A 24666-nucleotide genomic window follows, 5' to 3' on the forward strand; every position below is an offset into this window, starting at 1 on the left:
GCCTCCTGGAGATGAAAGCACATCTCTGATGAGTTAATTCACCCCAGTCCTTTTCCCATTAGCTGGTGACAGTGAAAAAAGCGTTTCTTGGCACCGACACAATTATGAACACAAACGCACATGTGGCCACTAAACCCTCCTGGCTGTGACCAGGTGAGGGCGAGCCGTCTCCCAGAGAAACCTGGACCCAACTGGAGAAACGTTTTCTATGCTCACCTGCCTCCCTCCAACCCCAGGCCTAACCATAAAGGCAATAATCTCCCATGTGATCAATGCCAAGGCAGAGAAACACACAGGGGCCCGTGAGGTTGTAGTGGGCACCAGCCCACCTGCCGTCAGAGTGTAGCACAGCTTCCCTGGACTGTGACTCCTGGGCTGATTCTTGAAGAAGGTGGCCTGTAAAGGAGAAGGGCTTTTCAGGTGGAGGAAACAGCATGAGAAAAGGCCAGGAGACATGAAGCAGCATAAATATATGCAGAAAACAGGAAAAAAAATATATATATATATATACACAAAGTGCATGAGGAATAAGAGGGGGAGGAGGCTGGAGGAGCACGTGCAAGACAGGTCATGAGGAATCCACCCCTGTGCCCATCTACAGTATGCCTACCTCTGTATCTGCATCCACATCTGTGTCTCCATCTATGTCCACAGCTACCTCCACATCCACGTCTACAGCTACACCCACATCTGCACCCACATCTACATCCTCGTCTACACCCACATCTACACCTACATCCACAGCCACACTTATACCCACATTCACATCCACACATATACTTACATCTCCATCAAAACCTACATCTCCATCAACACCTACATCTCCATCAACACCTGCATCTCCATGCACATCTACACCGACACCCACGTCTACATCCACATCTACATCCTCATCTACACCCACATCTACACCTACATCCACATCCACACCTATACCCACATTCACATCCACACATATACTTACATCTCCATCAAAACCTACATCTCCATCAACACCTCCATGTCTGCATCACCATCTGCTTGTACGTCTGTCTCCAAGCCCACACGTGTGTCTACATTCACAGCCTGTCCACGGCCCATCCGATAAAAGAGAAGAAAGCAATTAATCCTCCAAAGAGTCTCCATGTTCCGTTTTCCTCTGCAGCAGCTGCACAGCACTCCTCTGCTCGGTTTGAAACGGAAACATCCTGGCCTTGGACGAGGGGACCTTCTCCCAGTTACCCTGGACATCCACCGCTATGGTCAGCTCCCTACGTCGTGACAGGAAGGGCTGCAGGAAGGGTGGGCGGAGCTGCTCAGTGGACACGAGCAGCACTTGGAGCCCTTTAACTTCCGGTCACCGGCATTCGCTTTCATTGTGCCGCCGTGGTTTGCTCGGTCCTTTCAATTACTCTCCGACTTCCCTGCGCTCTGATCACTGCAGCTTTCGTGGCTACATTCCCTAAAGCAATTACTTTCACTTACAATCATGCTTCATTAATAGGGACACGTTGGCCAATATTCGTGCATGCTTACTTACGTAGCATTTTTTCGCCCCCATCCAACAGCCTGTGCCAGCACTGAATAGGTGAATTTAGTAAAAGCAGAGAAGCACAAAGGTGAAAATGAACATGACCCATGGACCCCTTTCCTGGAGTCACTGTTGACATTGGAGCATTTCCTTTGTGCACTGGAAACACTGGATTCTGGCTGCCACCGTTAACATTCTAATATAAACGTGCCTGTATAACTTTGAATTTACTGAGAAACAATTGAATGGTTGTGTACTATTTCTTTACAGCCTCCGTGTCTTTGCTGGCTCTCGCTACCCCACGTTGACCCTTCGTGGGTTTATTTATTCATTTGTCAAGTATCTCTCGAGCACCTGGCCCCGGTGAGATGAGCAAGACATGCCAGGTCCCTGTTCTCGAAGAGCTTACAACCAAGAGAGCGGAGGCAGACAACGAAGAAGCAAACAAAACAGGTAAGACCCCAGATTCACACATCTCCTACTTGAACGACGTACAGAGAGAAATAGTTCAGGGTTCAAGTTTCATTTCTCATCCCTCAGCCGCATAATTTCCCATCTCCTGAAAGGTGAATAAAAGATTTTTAAAAATGGAATACATTGCACTTATGGAATGTCTGTTACCTGCCTCCCTTCCCACAGTCAGCCCACGAGCCAAAGCCTTTTCATGCCTCACTGGAGCGTTTCCGCAGCCTCTAAATGGGTTCTCCGCCCCCAGGTGAGACTTTCTGAAGCTCAGGTTGAACGTGTAACTTCTCCGTTCAAGGTCCCCAGACGGCCACTCACACCCCTTTGCACAGCATTCAGAGGAACAACGAAGGGACAGCCCATCCCACGCTGCCTTCTTCTCTGTAACTTCCTTTTGTGTGCACCCAACCAAACCGCCAGCCACTGGCCAAGGATGCTCTGGAGTCTCCCTCGGATCCCGTGGTCTCGTCCTCTTCTCCATGTGTTCATCCCGTGTTGCACTTCCTCCAGGATTCACGCTCTCCCCGGGGCTGCTCTGGGGGGATCAGACCCCCCAACCAGCCTGGGCCAGGAGCCCCTAACTTCGGCTTTTCAGGGAGGGGATGTCGCCAAGGACGCACAAGAAGATGTTTGCTCATCCGGCACGGCAGGTGGTTGAAATGAAAGTGATGTGTAGGTGGGTCCGAGCAGTTTAAGGACTCATTCCCAGCCTCCTCGCATAACACTCCGTGTCGTCAGCCCCGTAGCACAAACCAGAGTGCTGGGCGAGTCGACGCTGAAACGGAGAATTCTGTGGTCGCAAGGACCACGGCTGGAGAGTAAACTATCTGCTGAAATTGCGATGCCACAAGTCTGCAAGTAAAATAAATGAGATCAACGCCAAGGCAAGGAGGGAGTCGCGGAGCCGGCTCAGAGCGAGAAGCGGGCTTTGCTGTGCCCTTGGAGCATTCTGCTCTGGTCTCTGCTTCCTACTGAAGATGTGACAGATGCAAAAATGGGCCGCTTACCCGGCGTCCTGTTCCCTCTTCCCTGGGGATCCTCACTGCCAGCTAGTCATCAGCCCTGGAATGCAAGTCTCGCTCCAGCGGTGCCAGGAGGGCTGCAGGGAGCCGCCCCGCTCCACCCCACAGCCGCCTTCTCATAATCAGCCGTTGGATCTTGTCTGTGTGTTTGGTTTTTTCCTGCTAATGTGCTGCCTTTTGCAATCAATCCATTCCTTCCTTCACTCCCCAAACATTTATTGAGCATTTCCCCTGCCCAGGTGCCCTGCTCCTTACAGAGATTCAAGATGAAGGGTTCTGAGCCCCGGTCACGGTCATGGAAACCTGCAGATTAAGTGAAGGTGAGCGCAGGCCTGGATCTGCCCGGGAACGAGGGGTTTCCCGGATTCTGTCAGTGCTGATGGTGCGAAACTGCGGGGCAGATCCGGACAGCTGGCCACCCCGCGGTGGCGTTAACAGGTTGATGGACTGTCATGACAGAGTGACTGCGTCCGGCGTGGGGAGGACGTCCCCACGTGCTTCAGCATTTGCAGACCTCCCTGCAGAAGTCTTCTGGACACACAGATTGAGGTTCCCACGTTGGGCGTCAAGGAGAGTCGCACAGGAGGGCGGAGGACTGCGAGTCGAGCTGCGGGTCTGGACACCCCAAAAAGCAAGGAGTCTGTTGAGGAAAACGTGCCCATGAAGAGTACATTGTGCCAAAGGAAACACTGCTCTCTAAGGAGGAGATGGATAAAAATCCATGTCTATATGGTGGAGATGGATAAAAATGCTCACCTTCCGCTACAGACTGAATATTTGTGTCCTCCCAAAATTCAGATGTTGAAAACCTCACCCCAATGTGCTGGCATGAGGGGTGATGGCTTTAGGAGGTGATTGGGTCACGACAGGGGAGCCACAAGAGACCCCAGAGAGCTGTCTCCTCTTCCACCCCATCAGGACACTGCAAACAGATGACCACGTATGAGCCAGGAAGCTCTCACCAGACACCGAATGTGCTGGCACCTTGCTCCTGGACTTCCAGCCTCCGTCCAGACATGAATGAATAAATAAACGTTTGTGGTTTAAGCCACCCAGTCCCCATCTATGGTGTCTTTATTACAGTGGCCCCAGCGGACTTGGACACCGTGGTCCAGGAATTCACAGTGGAGGTGGGAAGACAGAGCCATCCATCCACACGCTCAGTGCTGTAATCGGTGTCTCCAACATCAGAGAAACCGAGAGGGGGAGGAAGGACCGATGACGGAGGAGGGGACATTTTCAGGGACCAACACAAGACTGAAGATCCATAAGGACCAGCCTGATGAGTCAGTCAGACTCTGCAGGCTGCTAAGTGGATGCAGAGGAGCAAGAGGAACCGTGTCCTAACTCCTGGTGGCTGGCTTGATTGACTTCACGCTTGTAGAAGATGAAGAAAAGGCCGCCTTCCTCCCATGCAGAGCAGGCTGCTACCAGAGCACAGGTTAAGCTCCAAGTAAAAGCACAGACGAGGGACAAAGAGAGAGCGAGAACAAAGTCTTTTTTGAGAAGACCAGCCCCCAAGCTCCCCTCTCCCATCTTTCTGAGGGTTCGGGACCACGACTGTGGTCACTTCCCTCCCGGCGGCCGGGCTGACGGCAGGTTATCCATCGTTCCCGTCAGCAGGTTTCTTTGCGGAGTCGTTGAACACCTCCTACGACTGATGGCGGTGATGGTTGCACATCTCTATAAACATACTAAAAACTGTCAAATTGTGTACTTTTAACGGGTTAATTTGTGGTGTGTGAACTCAATCTCCGCAGAGCTATTTTTAATGCAGTCCCAATCAAAATCCCAGCGGGGCTTTTTTTGTTGTTGTTTTTTTTTTTGTAGAAATAAACAAGCAGATTTTAGCCATTTGCAGCAACAGGGGTGGACCTAAGATGACTGTGCTGAAAGGAAGTCAGTCAGACAGAGAAAGACAAATACAATATGGTATCACTCATATGTGGAATGTTAAAAAAAAAAGATACAAATGAACTTATTTACAAAGCAGAAACAGACTCACAGGCATAGAAAACAAATTATGGTTACCAGGAGGGGAAGGGAGTAAGAAGGGATAAAATGGGAGTTTGAGATTTGCAGATACTAAAATAAAACATAACTTAGATAAACAACAAAGTCCTACTGTAGAGCACAGGCAGCTATATTCAATACCTCGCGGTAACATATAATGGAAAAGGATATGAAAAGGAAGATAGATGTGTATGTACGACCAGAGCACTGCGCTGCGCTCCAGAAATTGGCGCAGCATTGTAAACTGACTATGCGGCCATAAAAAAAGAATGGGTTCAAATTTATGACCCTTTAGCTGAAAGGAAGAATTTGGAAGGAAGAGGGCCCCAGCCCGCGGGGCTGTATTGCACACTGTTATGTACTGTTCATTTTATAACCCTGTCAACAGAGTCTTTGAAATTTCAGAACTGGAGAAAGATATTTCAGAAAGTTCTCCTAAAACATTTGCAGGGCGGAACAGACACATGCTCAATCTCTACCCAGTGCGAAGGTCACAGATCGGTCCACCAGGACCATAATTTTCCCGCTGTCTGACGACCTGGAGAGACACCGAGAAGGGATTTCAGCCTGAGGACCGCGGATTTCCAGCACCTGTTCCCAAAAGTCAGCCCACGCCAGCACAGCGATGGTCCTCCGCCCAAAGACCACAAAGGATACATGATCCTGAATTTATTTTCAATGAGGATGAATGCTCTTTACTCAAATCATAATGTGGCTGGGAAACGGAGAATGAATGACAAGGATTTACGGGGCAGAACCATGGAAAGGATTCCCCAACCAAACTGTTTGCAAGGATGTTTTGAAATTCAGCTTCACTCACCATCTTAGAGACTTTCTTCCCAGTTTTTGACGATTGGAGCCGGGAGGATGCACAGTGAAACTGTTTTGCAGTTTTTTGGTGAAAAGAGCCAAAGTAAGGGTCTGGAGGCACACACTGGAGTAATGTCCTTGTGGGGGGGGGAGATTTGAAAGAGAAAGTGGGAGGAGGTGTTTAAAATACTTAACCGGTCACTTTTAAATTTAAAGGAAACAAAACTGGAGTTAAAGAATAAATAGGTTTCCAATGGGTGATCGCCACTGAAAAATAAACATTTTTTTACAACAAAGGAACAAAATCAATCAATCAATCAATCCATACTTGTCAGGCGTACAATCAGCTACAAGAAGAATGTAAAACAAAGGGTTCACCTAATGTAAACTACGGACTTTGGTTGATAATAATATGTCCATGCTGGATCATTGATGGTACCAAAGATGCCACACTGATGAGGGATGTTGAGGGTCGGGGAGGATGTATGTGTGGGTGGGCAGGGCTCTGTGCAAACTCTCTGTGTTTTCTGCTCAATTCTGCTGTGAACCTGAAACTGCTCTAAAAAAAATAAAGTCTATTAAAAAATAAACAGAAAAGAAAAGGTTCAAAGTGATGACTCTTTAGGTAAAAAGTGAGGAAGAGGAAATAAATCCTATTTGGGGATGCCAAAATGATTCCTGCAAAATGTAAGTGATTGCGTATGTTAATTCATTATATTTAAATTTGATAACATTTCAAAGTTATCAACCTTAGGATTATGTTTCTGATGGGATTGTTTGAATTGCATCAATCTTTGAATTGCAAGCCTTGAAACCACTTTATTGATTGATAGGTTGATACCTTCATCAATTCGACACCAGCTGTGGTTGGAAAAAAGAAATAGAATATTAATCAAGTAACATGCAACTGTTCAAATGCCTTGAGAGGCGAGAACTCAGGAGGACCGAATAAACTGCTTACCTGTCCTGGGACTGGATCAGGTAGCTACCGTCTCCCAGGTAAAACTCTTATAAGCATTTCATCAATGTCTTCATCCCTTTTGTCTGTGTTTCCAATGTTCCATCCGGACTTCTCGGTGGACACGATCGATTAGAGAAAAGAAAAATTGTTAGAGAAATAGCTACCATATCAAGCAGAAACCAGGTCTTAACAAATCAAAAGAAGGTCCAGCAAAGGGGAATGAAAGAGTCGTCCCTCATCCTTATGTAACTGCATCATTGGCTGCTCCGAGCATCACGCGGTGTGCCCCTCTTCCATGAGGAGCACGCATTGTGAACCGTCCAGAAAAACATATCCGTTACTTTCTTTGAAATCTCTCTGGAGAAATAAATATTTCACAAGTAGGCTCTCCCAAGAAATGGATGGCCCCATTGCTTCTAGGAAATCCTTGCTCCTAAAGCCGCCTTGACCAGTAAACTCATCTCATCCTCAGGCGTACCTGTGGGTGCCTGGACTTTCTAGAACCTTCCACTCCCCTAGGGTAGTTGAAGGAAATCTGAACACAAGAAAAATTTCCCTCTAGTCCATGTTAACGTCAGAACCTTACATCAATCAATTGTACGAATTCATGCTTATTTAATAATTCAATAAAATTAAAAATTCATGACCTCTGTGGTGAACACAAAATTGGTAAAGTATTTTCTGGAAAGCAATTTCAAAATATCTCTCAAGACCTTAAAATTAAGACACTCTGTGGTCCAACAGCTTCAATTGCTTCTAGCAAAAATGTCAAGCAAATTACCAGAAATACAGGCGAGATTTGTAGATTCTGCACACTTTTGTAAATAAGAGCAAAAAAAAAAAAATACAATCTCTAACATAGACTAATGGTTAAATACAGTAGAGTCGATTCGGAAATGGCAATCACAAAATGTAAGTAGTTTTTATTTTTTAAAAGCAAAAGATGATATAGAGAAATGACAGACAGTTGAGTTAAAAGCAAGATGGAGAACTAATGTGCTAAATGATTTCAGCTTTGTAAAAATAAATCTTAACTTTGTCTCTAAGCAATGGGGATTTGGTTAACTTTTTCTTCTCTTTGTAACTTCTACAGTTTTAAAATTGTGCACTAGGAGCATATAATTCATCTTTTGCTAGAGGAATTCTTTTTTGCTCTCTCTCTTAGAGACCCAATTTTGCTGGGAGAGAAAATCTCCTTTTGCTTCTTCGAGGTCCGTGCCTGGTCACGGTTTCCAAGAGGCAAGGACACCGAATTTCCCCAAGATGCTCTTTATCCGAAGTGTCAGTTTGATGTAAATCTCTGCCCGTGTGCCCTCCAAGACAATGTGCTTGCTTTAAAATCCTTGCTAGGATAAAATCACTTCCTTTTTTTTTTTTTTTGCAAAAACGGCTTCCATGCACAGCACAATTGCTCATAATTTGCACAGTCTCCAAACAACTGTCCAGTTGGCAAGCGCCAAGTTTGCAGTGGTTACATTTTATTGTGCAAAAGACCACCAGGCATACAGTGAACTCCGCCTTAGGTTTACAAACGTGTGCTATTGAAATTACCTGCTTGACGCTTACATCCCCTTGCTATTGACTGAGGATGCTTATAGAATAATTTACTCCGGACCTGTAAAGAGTATTTTCCGCAAAGCAAAAGTTTTGAAGAAGTTATACTCAGGGAGTGAAGGATCGGTTACTGTCTTTCTAATTAGGGAAGAAAATGGTGCCTTTGTGGTGGTTTAAGTCATATTATATTTTTGCAATTATGTTGGCCCCGCTTCCATCCCATAAACCATGCTCCGGTATGCAAATGAGGAAACTGGTCTCCAGAAAACAAATTAACATGACTTTTCCAGGATTATACACTGCTAGTGGAGCGGAGAAAAGTCTAGCATTTGCCCACTCGTGACGGCTCCAGTGTGGTCTCTGTGCTGCATGGATTTTGAGAAGTTGGAAAGGAGGAAAAAAATCAAATGAGTAATGATGTTTTGATAATAAGCAATAATATTAACAATGGACCTTAAATGAGGGCATTACTATTAAAATTGGTAAAATATTCACATATAAAAATGGAAAAATTAAGAAATCCTCTGAGCGTCAAAGAACCTTGCAATCGATCAGTTTTCCACTGGCCAATCTGACACCATTGAGGATGCTCGGTCACATGATCGGATGTATCACTTGATTTAGCAGGAACATCAGCCACTTATGTGACACAGATCAGAACGCTTCTCCGATCATTTGAGTCGTGACTCTGCTCAGGTGACGTTAGCGTCTGTTTGTTTTGACCGAGTCTCTGTCTCCTGGTGGTGTTGGCTGCCTTTAAAGTTGTCAACTCTTCAGACTGTTCTTTTGCGGCTTCTGGATTTTAAACGATGGCTAGAAAGCTCTTTTTCCCCGCTGTTAGGTTATAAATAAATTCCCATTTTCGTTAATTACATTTAAATCTTTGACCCACATAGAGTTCTCCCAGCTGCTCCCTGTGAGGTGGCGATCCAAATTAATTTCTCTCCAGATGGCCAGCCTCACTTTCTCAATAATATTTATTGAAGACTCCAAATTTCCCCCCACTGATCTGAGATACTAACTTGAGCCTATGCTAAATGTCTGTACATTTACAGTTACATTATTAAACTAACTTTCCATTAGTCTACGTGATGTTAGTAGACCAGCGTCATCCTATTTGAATCACTAACGTTCTATAGAAGTGCTACATATCTGCTAGGATTAATATAGTTGCATTCTCTGTTCCTGCATAGTTTTTTATTGTTCTTATTCCCTTTTTATGTAACTTTAAAGGTCTCATGTAAGACTGGGCACCATAAAACTGCACACACAGGCAGAACACTCTTTGACGTAAATCATAGCAATACTTTTTTGGATCCGTCTCTGGAAGCAAAGGAAATCAAAGTGAAAATAAACAAAGGAGATCTGATTAAACTTGAAAGCCTTTGCACAGCAAAGGAAGCCATCCACAACACAAAAAGACAACCGCTGAAGGGGAGGAGATACTTACAGATGATATGGGCTGGCTGATTAGGGGTTAATATCCAACATATATAAAGAGCTCATACAACTCAACATCAGGAACCAAACAACCTGATGAAAAATTAGGCGGAAGAACCAAATAGACATTATTCCAACAGACACATAACAAGATGCTCAATATCGCTAATCCACTAATCCTCAGGGAAATGCAGATCAAAGCCACAAGGAGATATCTGCTCACATCTGTCAGAATGGCCATCATCAAAAAGAACACAAATTGCAAATGTTGGCAAGGGTGTGGAGAAAAGGGAGCCGTCCCACACTACTGGTGGAATGTATATTGGAGCACCCACTGTGGAAAACAGTATGGAGGGTTCTTGAAAATCTAAAACTAGACTTACCATGTGACCCAGCCTTCCCACTCCTGGGCATATATCCAGAGGGAACTGACAACTGCACCCATGTTCACAGCAGCACTACTTACAACAGCCAAGACATGGAAACAGCCTAAATGTCCATCGACAGATGACTGGATAAAGGAGATGTGGTATATTTACACGATGGAATACTACTCAGCCATGAAAAAGGATAACATAATGCCATTTGCAGCAACATCGATGGGCTGGGAGGGCATTATGCCCAGTGAAATAAGTCAGACAAAGGACAAACACTGTATAATGTCACTTCTCTGTGGGATGTAAAAAATACAATAAACTAGTGAATATAACAAAAAAGAGGCAGACTCACAGATATAAAGAGCAAACTAGAGGTGACCAGTGAGGAGAGGAAAGTGGGGAAGGGTGACAGAGGTAGGGGAATGAGAGGTGCAAACTACTAGGTATAAAATAAACTACAAGGATATATTGCAGAACATAGAGAATATAGCCAACATTTTATAATATCCATAAATGGAAAATGAACTTCAATAATTTTGAATCACTATATGGTACACCTGTAACTTACACAATATTTCACACCTGTAACTTATGTAATATTTTACACCTGTAACTTACATAATATTTCACGCCTGTAACTTACATAATATTTCACACCTGTAACTGACACAATATTTTACACCTGTAACTTATGTAATATTTCACACCTGTAACTTACACAATATTTCACACCTGTAACTTATGTAATATTTCACACCTGTAACTTATGCAATATTTCACACCTGTAACTTACACAATATTTCACACCTGTAACTTACATACTATTTCACACCTGTAACTTACACAATATTTTACACCTGTAACTTACACAATATTTCACACGTGTAACTTACACAATATTTCACACCTGTAACTTACACAATATTTTACACCTGTAACTTACACAATATTTCACACCTGTAACTTACATAATATTTCACACCTGTAACTTATGCAATATTTCACACCTGTAACTTACATAATATTTCACACCTGTAACTTACACAATATTTCACACCTGTAACTTACACAATATTTCACACCTGTAACTTACACAATATTTTACACCTGTAACTTACATAATATTTTTCACCTGTAACTTACATAATATTTCACACCTGTAACTTACACAATATTTCACACCTGTAACTTACACAATATTTTACACCTGTAACTTACATAATATTTTTCACCTGTAACTTACATAATATTTTTACACCTGTAACTTACATAATATTTCACATCTGTAACTTACATAATATTTTTCACCTGTAACTTACATAATATTTTTACACCTGTAACTTACATAATACTTTACAGCAATTATACTTCAATAAAAAATAATAAAAAAATAAAATTCGCAACAGTAAATGGTCACATAATATAAATAACATTGAAATTTTTGCAGTAAGCTTATAGCATTTGTAGTTCAGAAGTTAATAAAGCTTAAAAATGCTCTTTAAAAAGCTTTATTGCTAAAAAGTACGAACCACCATCTGAGCCTTCAGGGAGTCACGGCAGCGACACCAGAGATCACTGATCACAGATCACCACAGCAAACATAATAAAAAATGGAGACGTTTGAAGTATTGCAAGAGCTACAAAAATGTGACACAGAGACACAAAGCGAGCAGACGCTGTTGGGAAAGTGGTGCCGACAGACTTACAGCAAACCTTCAATCTGTCGACTATGCAATATCTGGGAAGGGCAATAATGCAAATCACAGTAAAAGGAGGGGTGCCTGCCGCTGACCACATGAGGAGTGGACTGTGAGCCCCAGCAGGGAATGTCCACTTCTTCCTTCAAGAGTGGGGCAGCCAGGTTTATGAAAACAAGGGGAAAATGAGAGAAAGAAATAAAGGGTAGGAAGGAAAGGGGGAAGAAGGCAGGGAGGGGGAGGCTGGGACGGAGGGTGAAGAGCAGGTGAGAAGGCTCAGGGGACGGGCTGAGACCAGACCCCCCCACGCCGAAGCCCCCTTCCTGGATGCTGGTAGCGAGGAGTTTACCAGTTACCCATACAGCTTTCCTTTAGGGCCTAACGTCATTTAGTTAAACTTGCTCCTTGTAAAACGAAGAGTTCACAGTCAGATATACACATTCTTTAAAAGAAGGCCACAGGAAGACATTTGTTGAAAAAGCAGTGATAGAAACAACAAAACTATGTGAATTAATAAAATCACGGCAGAGATTCAAATCGGAGTTTAGGAGAAGGCGCAGTCCTCGGCCACCTGCAGCCCCGACCTCTGTGAAGTGACCCGTCGGGTTTTAGAATGAAATCAGAGTGAAATATCATGGCCTTCTGAATGTTCAACCTGGCTGCGAAAACCAGAAAGCGAGGCTTGCAAACCTGCTGAAACACCGGCGGTTTTAATCGGGTCCTCGAGACCCCTTCAGATTAATTAATGCGGCTTCATAGTTGTGGGCAGGAAAGGATGCTTCTTCAGCCAACTGGGGGCCCTCTCTGGGACATGAAACCATCATTTGGGGGCAGTTTTTAATTCTGAAAACAAACAGACAAGAGCCAGTATTGGTCGTGAGCCGAGCAAAAGCGTGGAGTCACCGGATTTAACTTGATGGACGTCAGATCTGAGACACGGGCAGGTCTCTGAGCCTCTGTCTCCTCCGTGTAAACAGAAGAGTTAAGCTTTCATGAGATGTCACATGAGATAATAAATTAAATGAGATACTAAACTCCAGTCACAAAAGAAGATGAACGGAGGGAGCCATGCCTGTTCACCTGCGGCTCATAATCTGACTTTGACCATGAACGTCTCCGGTTGTCAGGCTGGGGCACCCAGGGGGACTCGTGGGCCCAGGTCCACGGGGGGGCACACTTTTTCAGACATGCGGCCCATGGTCTCGGTCACATGCTCAGCACTGTCATAACCCATCCATGCCGGCTTGGAAGTTTCCAGCCCCTGTTGTATCGCCGGAGCGCAGACTACCTGCACATTTAGAAAATCTGATTCAATACAGGAAGAAATTGGATCATTTTCCTCTCTCTCTTTTTTTTTTTTTCCAAACAGAGCTACACTCATCTGTCTCTGATTGAATATATCAACACATTCATTTAACTCCAGGTCTCCCTGTGGGGGCGGAGGGCTGGGTACACGCATCTGAATTGTTTTATCCACACATATGAGCCAAGAGGCTTATGCAAATGCTTGGGTTTATTTTTCCTTTTATTTGGGTGCCCAAGTGTTTCGTGTAGTAAACAGTATTTGAATGTGGATTCAGCAGGAGTCATAAAAAGTTGAGGTACTTGGCCAGAAATAACTCGATCCAAACTCTCTTCGGAAGCCGTGCATCCAGGCTGGGCTCCACCCAGCCCACTTCTGTCTCTGGAGCCACAACAGCTGAGGGAGTGTGGTCCCTTGTGACCCACAGGGAGGGGACAAGTGAGGTTTTGTTTGGAATTTGGGGGCCCACTCTTTGGAATGAGAACGATGTCTGTTTAACATTAAGAGAGTGTCTTTCTGGCTCCTTTTTTTTTTTTTTTTAAGCATCTTTTTTTTCCCCCTAAAAAAAAAAAAGCAAGCCACAGATTCAACGCAACTTTCCTCTTTACGACCCTGTTCTGGGCCCACAAGGAGAGACCCGCATGCCGGCTCACGCTGGTGCGCGCCGTCTGGTGTCACAGCCCCTCCTTCTGCTCTGCTTGATGACACTTTCAAACTGTATCTGGCTCCATCCTGATCAAAAGCACGGGGTGGAGACGGGGCTTTGCTCTCTGCCTAGAAGCAACTGAAATGTGTGCTATTAATTCCGTCTCACCCCAGGAAGCTGTCTCTTCCCTTCTCTTCAGCACTTTGAGTCCTGCTTTATGACACGGGTGTTCAATACTATTTAATGAATGTCACGCCAGCCGTCTTTCTTCTGCCAGAGCTCCCACAATAGGTGTGTCTGACTCTCACTGCAGATCCGTGTGTTTCTGACTCACGTTTACACCGAGGGCGGCTTTCCCCACGGGGCAGAATGACAGGCGGCTGACCTGCTCGGCGCAGACCCTGCCCATCACCACCGCATCAGCCGCCAGAGCGGGGCACGTCCTCTCTGTTCCTCTGCCCAGCGCCTGACGCCTTTGTGACGTCCAGCTGATTTTTATATAATTAAGTCAAAAATGAAGCACATCAGATAGATCTGCGGTCATTCTGAGGGTCCTGTTAAGTCATTCCACCTTGGCTGCATCTCAGGATCCCCTGGGGAGAATTTTGCAAATGCTACCATACCGTCCACATCCAGGTGAGTCCACCAGACGGCGTGGAGGTGGGGCCTAGGCATCCATGGTGGGTTTTGGAAGCTCCCTGAGGGCAGGAGCTGGCCCTGCAGTGAGCAAGGAGGAGGGCGGGCGGGTCCTAGGGAGGGTGTCTGCTCAGGGCTGGATGTCCTTTCAGGGGACGCCAGAAGAACGCTCCCTGATACCTCCGATCAGTTACAAAACATTCAGAATGAAGGTGGTGACTCGCAGCAAAAAAAAAAAAAAAAAAGTGACAACGAGTATATGTATGTTCGTGTATAACTGAAAAATTGTGCTTTGCACTGGAATTTGACACAACGCTGTAAAAGGACTGTAACTCAATAAAAAGTGTTAAAAAAAAAGAGTCAAACAGAAAAAAAGTACGTTTCGTACTCAAAATAGTATTGTCTTTTTTTTTTAATCTAGTCTATTGAAACTCGGAGTCAATTTTAGAGGGTTATTCATTGAATGCCATAAATATTTTAAGGTGACTGTAAATATAAATGCCATAAATATTTCAAGATGAATATAGAAAAGGCCCTTCCAAACCATATGGTATTAATGCATCATTCTCTTCTCGTGTGTTTTAAAATTCCTATCTGTTAATTGAAGAGTGCATGCCTTGGGTTTTGGTGAGGTAGATTTATGCCTGAGGTCCGCCTGATGTACGAGAAATGAGCAGCGGCTTTGGATCCAGAAGTGGGAGTTTCAATCTCACGCAGAACTGCTTGTCCCCCCCGGAATCTCATTTCCCCTCGTCTGGAAGATGGTGGTTATATTGCCTCCTTCACGAGATCAGTGTGAGGACAGAATGAGGTAAATGCCTATAAATCGTATTGCACTCTAACTGGCACATCATAAATGCTGAATAACTCTTGGTTCCCTTCTCCCCTCTTAATCACACACACACATACTTCAAGGTTGTGTAGCTTAGCCCCCGTGCTATTCAGAGAACCACCACCCATACGTCTTTGTGACTCTCCCCCCAACCAACTCACGTGTGACCAGCCACTTAAGGCAGAGTTGAAATTTACGGCAGGCAAAAATCCGTCAGTTCTCCCTAAAGAGTTAATCTAAAGAGTCAATGATCATCTGTCACGGACAACAGTACAACCGGAAGGTGTAATAAATGCTTTTTTTTTTTCCCCAAGAAAAATGCATTTGAGGTTTAGCCCCCAGAGCGAAGGCTGAGGCAGGGAGAAGTCAGCAGAGCGGGTGAAGTTTTCCTCCTAAGAATTCCCATTTGCTCGCTCAGCAAGCATCTTACAGAACACCTGCTTCCAGAAGTCCAGGGGCACAGATGACAAGTGATGATGTATTTGCAGAATTAGACCCACATGCAGAACACCGGGTCCCACTGGAGTCAGTGTGGGGCGCCCACCCTGGAGCTTCCAGTGTGTTTAATGGAAGGAGACCATCAAAGCATGAGGTTTACGATGTGTTAGTTGCTGGTGTACAGCATAGTGATTCAGTCATGCTATATATATATATATATATATATATATATATATATATATATATGAGCTATTACAAGATATTGAATATAGTCCCCTGTGCTGTACAGGAGGACCTTGCTGTTTATGTGTTTTATATGTAGTAGTTAGCATCTGCTAACCCTAAACTCCCAATTTATCCCTTCCCAACCCCTCCCCTCTGGTAACCATCAGTTTGTTTTCTATGTCTGTGAGTCTGTTTCTGTTTTGTGAATGAGTTCATTTGTGCCATTTTTTTGGATTCCACCTATAAGTGACATCATATGATATTTGTCTTTCTCTGCCTGACTTACTTCACTTAGTATGACACTCTCCAAATGTATTCATGTTGCTGCAAATGGCATTATTTCATTCTTTTTATGGCTGAGTAGTATTCCATTGTATACATATACCACAACTTCTTTACCCAATCATATTCGCTTTTAAATCACAGCATACACTCTCAACAGATTCCAAAGACCGTTTGTCCCATTGTAATGAATACGGACAGCCTCTCAAAGTGGCTGCTTTATGTAATATCTGTTCTATTTAGCTAAAAAGAAAGGAAAAACAATACTTAACACCAAATATGTTCAAGATGTCACCCATCGTCTGTCTGTGACTTGTTGATACAGTGTTATCTATCACCCCTCACAATTTTCAAATGTTCTACTCAGTTCTCCTAATCCTCCTTCATGTAAACAGTCCTGCAGAAAAATCAACAAACAAGCTACATGCGTATACATTGGAATGAATGTAAACCTTTACAGATAAATATAAATGTATCTCCTTCTTTCAGCAACTTCATGCTCATCAACCAATAGAACCCTTTCCAACAGAAACACCTATTAAAGGACAACACCCTGTAATTCTATTTGGCACTCTTAGGAAAAAAAAAAAAAAATGAAGCCAGAAGCCTCTCCTTGGCTGAATTCCCAGACGCCTGGTGCTCAAGCGTTATTGCAAAGCTCGCCCATTTTAATCTGATTCTTTCTTCATGATACATGAGTCTCCACTTGCAGGGGAAGTTCATCTGAGTGCAGGGCTCTCATTTTAAATTAATCGGCTGCTTTCAACATTGCCCAGACTGAAGTGTTCGTTGTGTACTATTTATCTTCTTAATAACAAAAAACTAATCTGCAAAGCAAAGATCAAAAGAGGTGGTCTGTTCTCCTCCGTGAGAGATGCAGTGGTCCCATGTCCGCAGCGACAGTAACATTTGCTCCCTAATAGTCATTCCTGGGTACTCATTATTTTATTTAAATGTGATTGCTTCCTGGACTTTATGTTTTTATCACTATTCCCAGAACCCACTTCAGACTCACTCTGGGTCTCCCGGAGACCAGAGCAGCCACTGTCAGAAATGCTGAAAAGCCCCTTCTCAGCTTTCACTGTCACGCCATCCCCCCAGCATCCCATTCTAGGACCAGCGACGTAACGTCCACATCGAAAGCAAATAATGAAAAGGGATACAAAACACGCCTCCTTCCAACCTGGTCCGTCCAGTGCCTCCCCAGCAGCCCCGCGTGCACTGCTCACCCCGGCCGTCTTTCCCCAGCCATGTTCCCCCTTCCCTTTCTGCACTGTGGAGTGCGAAGTGCCAGACAGAACCAGGGAACACGCCTACAGAAGCCTAAAAGCATCAGTCCGCTTCTAATTCTGCTCCGGACTCTGCTTACCGAAAGGTCCAGCCTGTGCCTCACTGAGCGACAGCTGTCTACGAGGGACTCCTCAGTTAAGGGAGGTTGCAGAAAGAGATGAGCGTCCGCTGATAAGCTATGCTCCAAGGAGTAAACAAAGGAGATGATGGGGTCCTGGCAGAAACAGTAACAGAGCCCGAGATGAAGTCTTGGTCCCTGTGTCCTTCCTTCCATCAACCCTTCGGCCACTCAACCAGCGCATGCCAAGTGCCAGCCGCATGCCCAGCCCGGGGGGCCCAGAGGTCGTGATCCACCAGCCCCATAATTGCACGGACTTTAATGGAGGCCTCATTGGATGCCAGACTTGGCTCCTAATGTTTCCCATATGTCTGTTTTCTTAACTCACAAAAACACAGTATGGGGGTTATTGCTCCTGTCCCTACAGATGAAGTAACACAGACACAGAAATTCTAAGTGACTGCAGGGCAAGGATCAGTGCTCAGGTGGGAATGGCTGTCCTGACCCCCAGCTGGGTCCCTGAGAGCCAGGAGGGGAGGGGGCCGGGCACGGCCATTGAAACAAGGACCCAGCCATTGGCACCAAGATGGCGGGAGAGTCAACGCCCGGTAGACCTTGAGCATCATTGCACGCTCACTGTGATACACTAACATGGTAAATGGCCCTCCCACAGGGGCCAGGACAGCTCCAGGCTGCCCATTAAAGGTCTAAACGTGGGCGGTGGCCCAGTTCCCGGGACTCCCAGTTCCTTCCCCAAAGTGGTTGGAATGACCCTCCCACCTGTTAGCATATGACGTTAGGGAGCCCATGAAAACGAGCCACCCGCACCTCGGGGAAGGTCCCGTTTTCCTAGCCGACCCCATGCTCCGAGCCCGCCGCTCTCCCTTCTGAGTAAGATGGCCACACTCTGTCTATGGGGTGGACGTCTCTCTGAATAAGTCTGCCTCCACTCTTCCATGACTCGCTCTGGAATTCTTTCCTGTGCGAAGCCAAGGACCCTCACTTGGCAGGGCGCGTCCTGGGGATTTGCTCCAGACCCGAGGCATGGCCCTCCCCTTGTGCCACATTTTTTTTTTCCTGTATTAGCTGGTCTGAGCCATCCTCGACGCTCTCATCCTCTCAAAGCAGGACAAGATGACAGCGTCCTCAGGGCTGCGAGCCAGGGCAGCGGTCACCCCGTCTAAGCCCGCGCTTTGTGGGGCGAGGGCTCCCGAGAGCGCAGGGCGTGTGCCCACGGGCCGTGCTAGCTTCCCCAGCTTCAGGCGAGCTGCATGCACGGCGGTGCTTCGCGCGAACTGGACCGCCGCTCTCCTCTCTCCCCAGCCTGCACCTGGCGTGCTGAATGCCTTTCAATGGCACTGTCTGTATTTTAACTTCAGTTTCTCTTGGTTCCTTGTCTCTGACTCTCTGCGTCTCCTAATCTACCCTGTCTATGCATTTGTAGGCTCATAGCTTACCCCAAGTCTTCTTCTTGGGCAAGAGACCCACCACACACCGGCAGAGCTCCTCACCCAGGGTCCAGATCTGCCGTGGGCGGCATGAATTTTTATTTTTTCCCATTTTGTCCACCCCTGGGAAGTAAGTAGCTGACCTCCTGGAGCCTCCAGGAAGACCAGAACGTCACCGAACTGAGCTGCATTGCATTCTGGGCATAGCTGGGCATCTCCCAAAGCCCAGGGCGGTGGCAATGAAAAGCGGAGGGAAGCACAGGTCCGAGCACTGGCCGGCCAGACAGAACCTTGTGCTGCCTCTGCTCCTTCAAGTACGACAGAGGGCTCTCCTCTCGCCCTGCAAGTCTGCATTATAAATGATGCTTACAAGGATGCAGTGATTCGTGCTGTGCGGCAGAAATCGACACGTTGTAATTGACTATACTTCAGTTGAAAAAAAAAAGACACAATTTCCAAAATAGTAACTATCTCAAAGCAGTGCCCTAAAATGGTCCCTCTGATTGCTAACGAATGAGGTCTATTCAGTGCTGGTTACTTTGTAAAAATGTACCCCCTTTGATTCAGGCCCTTTTCTGTGTTCACGAGAGACTCACTAAAAATGCATGGGATTTGGAATCACCCAGACGTGAGTCTACACCACCCAACCTTCACTCCCACCTTTGATTCTAGGCAAGTCTCTTAATCTATCCTGACCTCTGTTTATAAATAAAAATAATCACCCCTCCAGGAGTTTTCCCAGGAAAAGAAAACCATTCCACACTCATCAAAGCATCGGAAACACAACAGCCCCCTTGAGAATTCTCAGCAAAGAAAACACATCAAAGGTCTCTTGGACCTTTTTCCCCAAATGCCCACCTTGGAACAGCGGAGAGGTTTTGTTCCAAGTGCCTATTAAGTGGTTTCCTGACTTTTCTCCAAGAGACAGCACCTTTCAGAGCAAGATGACAGGAGAGTGTCCTTTCAGACAAGACTGAATGTGAGAGCTTCTGTGTTCCTTGCACAACCCGGAGGCAGGCACGAGTCACGGAGGAGGGGCTGGGGCTCCCACTGAGGTTACGCACAGCCCTGCTGAGCTGGTTAATACAGTCCTTGACGACCTGGCTTTCGCAGGACCGTCCCTGGCCAACAGACGTGGCGTGAGGCGATGGGCATTCTGTCCGTGATGACCTGATTTGCATAGCTAATTGCCCTCCCTTGCTGGCTCCGCGTGGTCCATGCCAGGAGCCTGATGCGGGGCTGAGCGCCAGCTTGGGTCTGATGCAAACTCTCGCCCTGCAATTCAGCTGCTGAATGGCTCAGACAAACACTTAGAGCCGTGCCTCCCAAACCCAGCTCTCCAAGGCGGTGGTTACCGGCTCGCCGACTGAGTTAGCATCTTCCGATGGCCTTGTAGGCAGGTGACGTCGAGTCCGAGGAAGGATTCGTCGCTGGGGTTTGTGGACACGTCTCGAGGGCAGTAACCGCTCAATTGGGAAAAAGAGAAAAAAACGCTAAGTAGTTGTGTCAGCGCGTGTGAGTGTTTACACGAAGGCAGAAAGGGAAATTAGAGGACGCTTTGGTGGGAAACTGGCCTCCGGCTGCCAAATGAACTTGCTGCTTGCAGAACCTAACATCTAAAAGTGACAGAGGGACTGGTCGGGTGGGGGAGAGAGACTGGGACAGCCTCAGATTCTGGGAGGAGGCAGGTGGACATCTCAGCCGTGGCCCCCTGGGAGAAGGGAAGGTGGCCAGCAGTTATGGAAACCGTCCCTGATAGTTAATTAATGATTAGACTGAAGACACTTGAACTGAATGTGTGTCAAGGGCCACATGCTCTGCTGGGTGATTGGAGGTGGAGGTGACCGCGAGCAAGACACGTACCAGTGAGTGCTTCCCAGGCTTTGAAAATTCATCCTCTAAGAGAGAAGCACCCACACACACAAGCAGATCAAGAGCTGAGACTGGCGTGTGGATGACAGCAATCAGGGGAGGCTGCACCGAGGAGGTGACACCAGCACTGGGCTCATGTGATCAAGTAGGAGTTAACCAGGAAGAGATGGGGACGGGGTCCTGGGGCCGGAGCACGTAGCTCAGCCTTTGGGGCAGTGGGAGAAGCAGGCCATTCTGGCCACTGCACGGCGTGTGGACAGAACACACCCAGGGGTGGGCGAACCAGGTATGAGATGACTATGATAGCATAACAGGGAAAGCAACCTGACTCCACTTTGGGTCTGTTTCTTTTACCTTCCCCTTTGTATCTGTTGCTTTTGCTACAAGTTAACCACTAAAGGGATGTTGCCTACAAGCTTAAAGTGTACACGATGGCCCATCTCTGGGAACCCTGCCTCCCAGGGAATGAGCATTAAGCTAAAGTACCTTTGTTTAGCTCCCAGGAAGCATCGTGACCAGCCCACCTGCGAGTGGCTGCAGGAAGGAGGAAATTAACACGTCCCCTCCGGAGGCTGACCAGAACCAAGACTTAACTCCCTCCCCTTTTAGTATAAAAGAGACCTGAATTCTAACTCAGGGGAAGATGGCTCTTTGGGACACGGGTCCCCCATCTTCTCGGTCTGCTGGCTTTCTGAACAAAGTTGCTAATCTTTGCCCCAACAAATCATCCCTGAATTTGCTGGCCTGTCATGTGGCGAGCAGTCAGAGCTTGGACTCGGTGACAGTAGTAGATGACAGGACAGCCTCTGAGGGCCTCTCCTCAGTACATGTCACAGAGAAGACCAGACACTGTACCAAGGACAAGTTTCAAGTCTGCAAAGGAATCTCTTCCCTCAGTCACTAAACTTTCCCTTTTCAATGAACTCCAGGACAGCAAGCCATGGCAAATACAAGCAGTGCAAAATGTCGGGTTTATGTTATTACACATAAAACCAATGGAAGCAAATGTCTTAACTGCATTTATGTACTGGCTATTTATTTCTGCCAGGATCTGTACAGGAGCATGACCACGTTGCTCACCTCCTCACTCCCCCAGCTGTCCCACACCTGGCCCCCCAAACCTGGGAGTCTATGCTGGGTGCTTGTCCATGGGGGCCTCCTGGGAACTGGCCCCTCCCTATCTGGGGGGCTCTCAGGGTCCACTGCTGGGGCAGCCTGGAGGTGGGAAGCCGGGTGGGACACAAAAACCACCTGTGCTCCAGCAACGTGGTCCCTGCCCGGGCTGTGGATACGGAGGAGGCGGTGCAGAGACCCAGCATAGCCGGAGATGCCTGGTGATGGTCCCGTCAGTGATGGGACCCCAACCAGGCCCTGTCTAACCTCCTGGGTTCCAGCCTCACCCCTTTTCCAGCCAGGATCACCACCCCTCTCCCCGTATCTGTGGTATGCGTTGATTTCCTTTTAAAATTTACATCACGATATATAAAACAGACAAACAACAAGGACCTACTGTAGAGCATAGGGAACTGTATTCGATTTCTTGCTATAATCTACCGTGGAAAAGACTCTGAAAAGAAATACGTACACGAATGTCGATGTGTAACTGAATCGCTTTGCTGTACACCTGGAACTAACATTGTAAATGGACTACTTTTCAATTAAAAAAAAGCAAAATTAAAGGAAATGTACAACCAAGAATGCCGATGGCACTGGACAACCCTCGCCCCTTCCCGGACGTGGATGGTCGGGACATCTGACCCGTCCAGCGCTGCCTTGGCTCTGCCCGGTGACAGAGGGGTGGCTGCTTGTCAGCACACAGGGCTGGGCAGAGCAGCAGAGAGGGAAGTTGCCTGGTAAGGAATCTGTTTTGTCTGTATTCACACAGTACTGACTGTTTGTTTATATCCACAGTTTATATGTCAAACATACCCCTTTGCATGTCCCATCTCATCCAATCTTTCTTGGGGGGAGTGGGTAATTAGGTTTATTTATTTAACGGAGGGACTGGGGATGGAACCCAGGGCCTCGTGCATGCTAAGCATGTGCCCCACCCCTGAGCTGCACCCTCCCCCTTCACCTAATTTTATAATCCATGGAGGACAGTATTATTACCCCTGTTTACAGAAACAGACACTGAGGCTCAGGAAAGGTAGGTGATTTGCAAACATCACCGAAACCATACGTGTCTGCTCGACCCTCAGCCGTCTTCCTTCTGTCTCACCAAAGTCCACCTGAGACTGGTAGGTTTGCTTGTCTGTGCTGAATGTCATTAATGTCACTTCACAGCATGTGCACAAGAAGCGAGGTGTGGCAGGGCAGAACTCAGAAAACACATGCTTATATGTAGGTCTTCCTATATCATTAAATGAGCCCTGTTGTCTTGTAGAGATGGAAGCTGTCTGGCTTTTAGCTCCCCAGTATCATTCATAAGTAAATAAATCAAAGGATACATAGCTAACTAAATAAATAGGAGAAAATCTGTACAAATCACATATCTGATGGAGACAGGTACCCAAAACACATCAACAGTTTTTACAACTCACTGATAAGGATGAATAACCCAATTTTACAAGAGGGCAAAGATCTGAACAGAAATTCCTCCAGTGAAGACAGACGAATGGCCCAGCAGCACATGAAAAGACACTCTGCATCCTTTGTCACTGGGGAAATTCGACTCAAAAGCACAGGGAAATGTCACCTCACACCCACCGGCATGGCTGAAATAAAAAAGACAAGAGGATGCTAAGTCTTGGCCAAGATGCAGAGGAATTCAAATTTTGATGCTTTACTGATGGAAATGGAAGAGACATATGGTAGCACTCATGGCTGCCAAGAACATGTCAAGTGGAAGAAGCTGGTCTCCAAAAGAAAAAAAATATATATATATATATATATGTGTGTGATTCTATTAGATGAGATGCCTGTAATGGATGGATCTGAGAGACAGTCTTATAGAAGGCCAGGGGGGTGGGCAACATTCAGGGGTCGAAATCCCCAATGACTGACTATAGTCGATGTTTCTTTGAGTGGTAATGACAATGCTCTAAAATTAGACTGTGGTGGTGATTTCTGGAGAAGTATGCTGAGAAGCACCACATATTTTAAGTAGGTAACTTTGTGGTGTGTAAATTATGTCTCTGAATCTTTCCCTCCAAAAAAAGGAAAGAAAAAGAAATAACATTGTCAACTGATCATTGTACCCTCTGACGCTCTGACATACCGTCCAGCTCAAATAACCCTCAGAAGTTGGTTTCATAATTGTCCGTCTCTGAGACCAACAAGTCTGAAGTCACAGAGGGAGACGGCAGGTGAGTTTCTCGGGGTAACACAGCGAGTGAGAGGCTGGTATCCAGGCTGGACCCAAACTGAAGACATCAACCCAGTGGCATCTGTCCTTATAATGGCAGGGAAATGAGCTGTATCACATTTTTAACCAAACAAATATCACTCAGTTGAAGGGACCTGATGTGTTTTAGAGACGAAATATCAAATCTCACAGTCAGTCTGTGCTGCCTCCATCATTATGTCCATTTTATGGCTGAGAATCCTGAGATGCAGAGACAATATTGTTAAATTTTACCCAGTTACTAAGTAAGTGGTCCAAATTCACATTTCTTTGACTCTTTTCTACTACATGCTATTTTATGTTCTTTTTTTGTTTAGTAGCTCAAATCCTCAATACTTAATTTTTTGCTTCAAAGCTGTCAAAAACTTATACAAAACGAAATTGTTATTTTCTCATAAGTTGTACAAAGAATTAGGCACCAAAGGATTACAGACACTGTCA

This window comes from Vicugna pacos, chromosome 36, assembly GCF_048564905.1.
Source record: "Vicugna pacos chromosome 36, VicPac4, whole genome shotgun sequence".
Taxonomy (NCBI): domain Eukaryota; kingdom Metazoa; phylum Chordata; class Mammalia; order Artiodactyla; family Camelidae; genus Vicugna; species Vicugna pacos.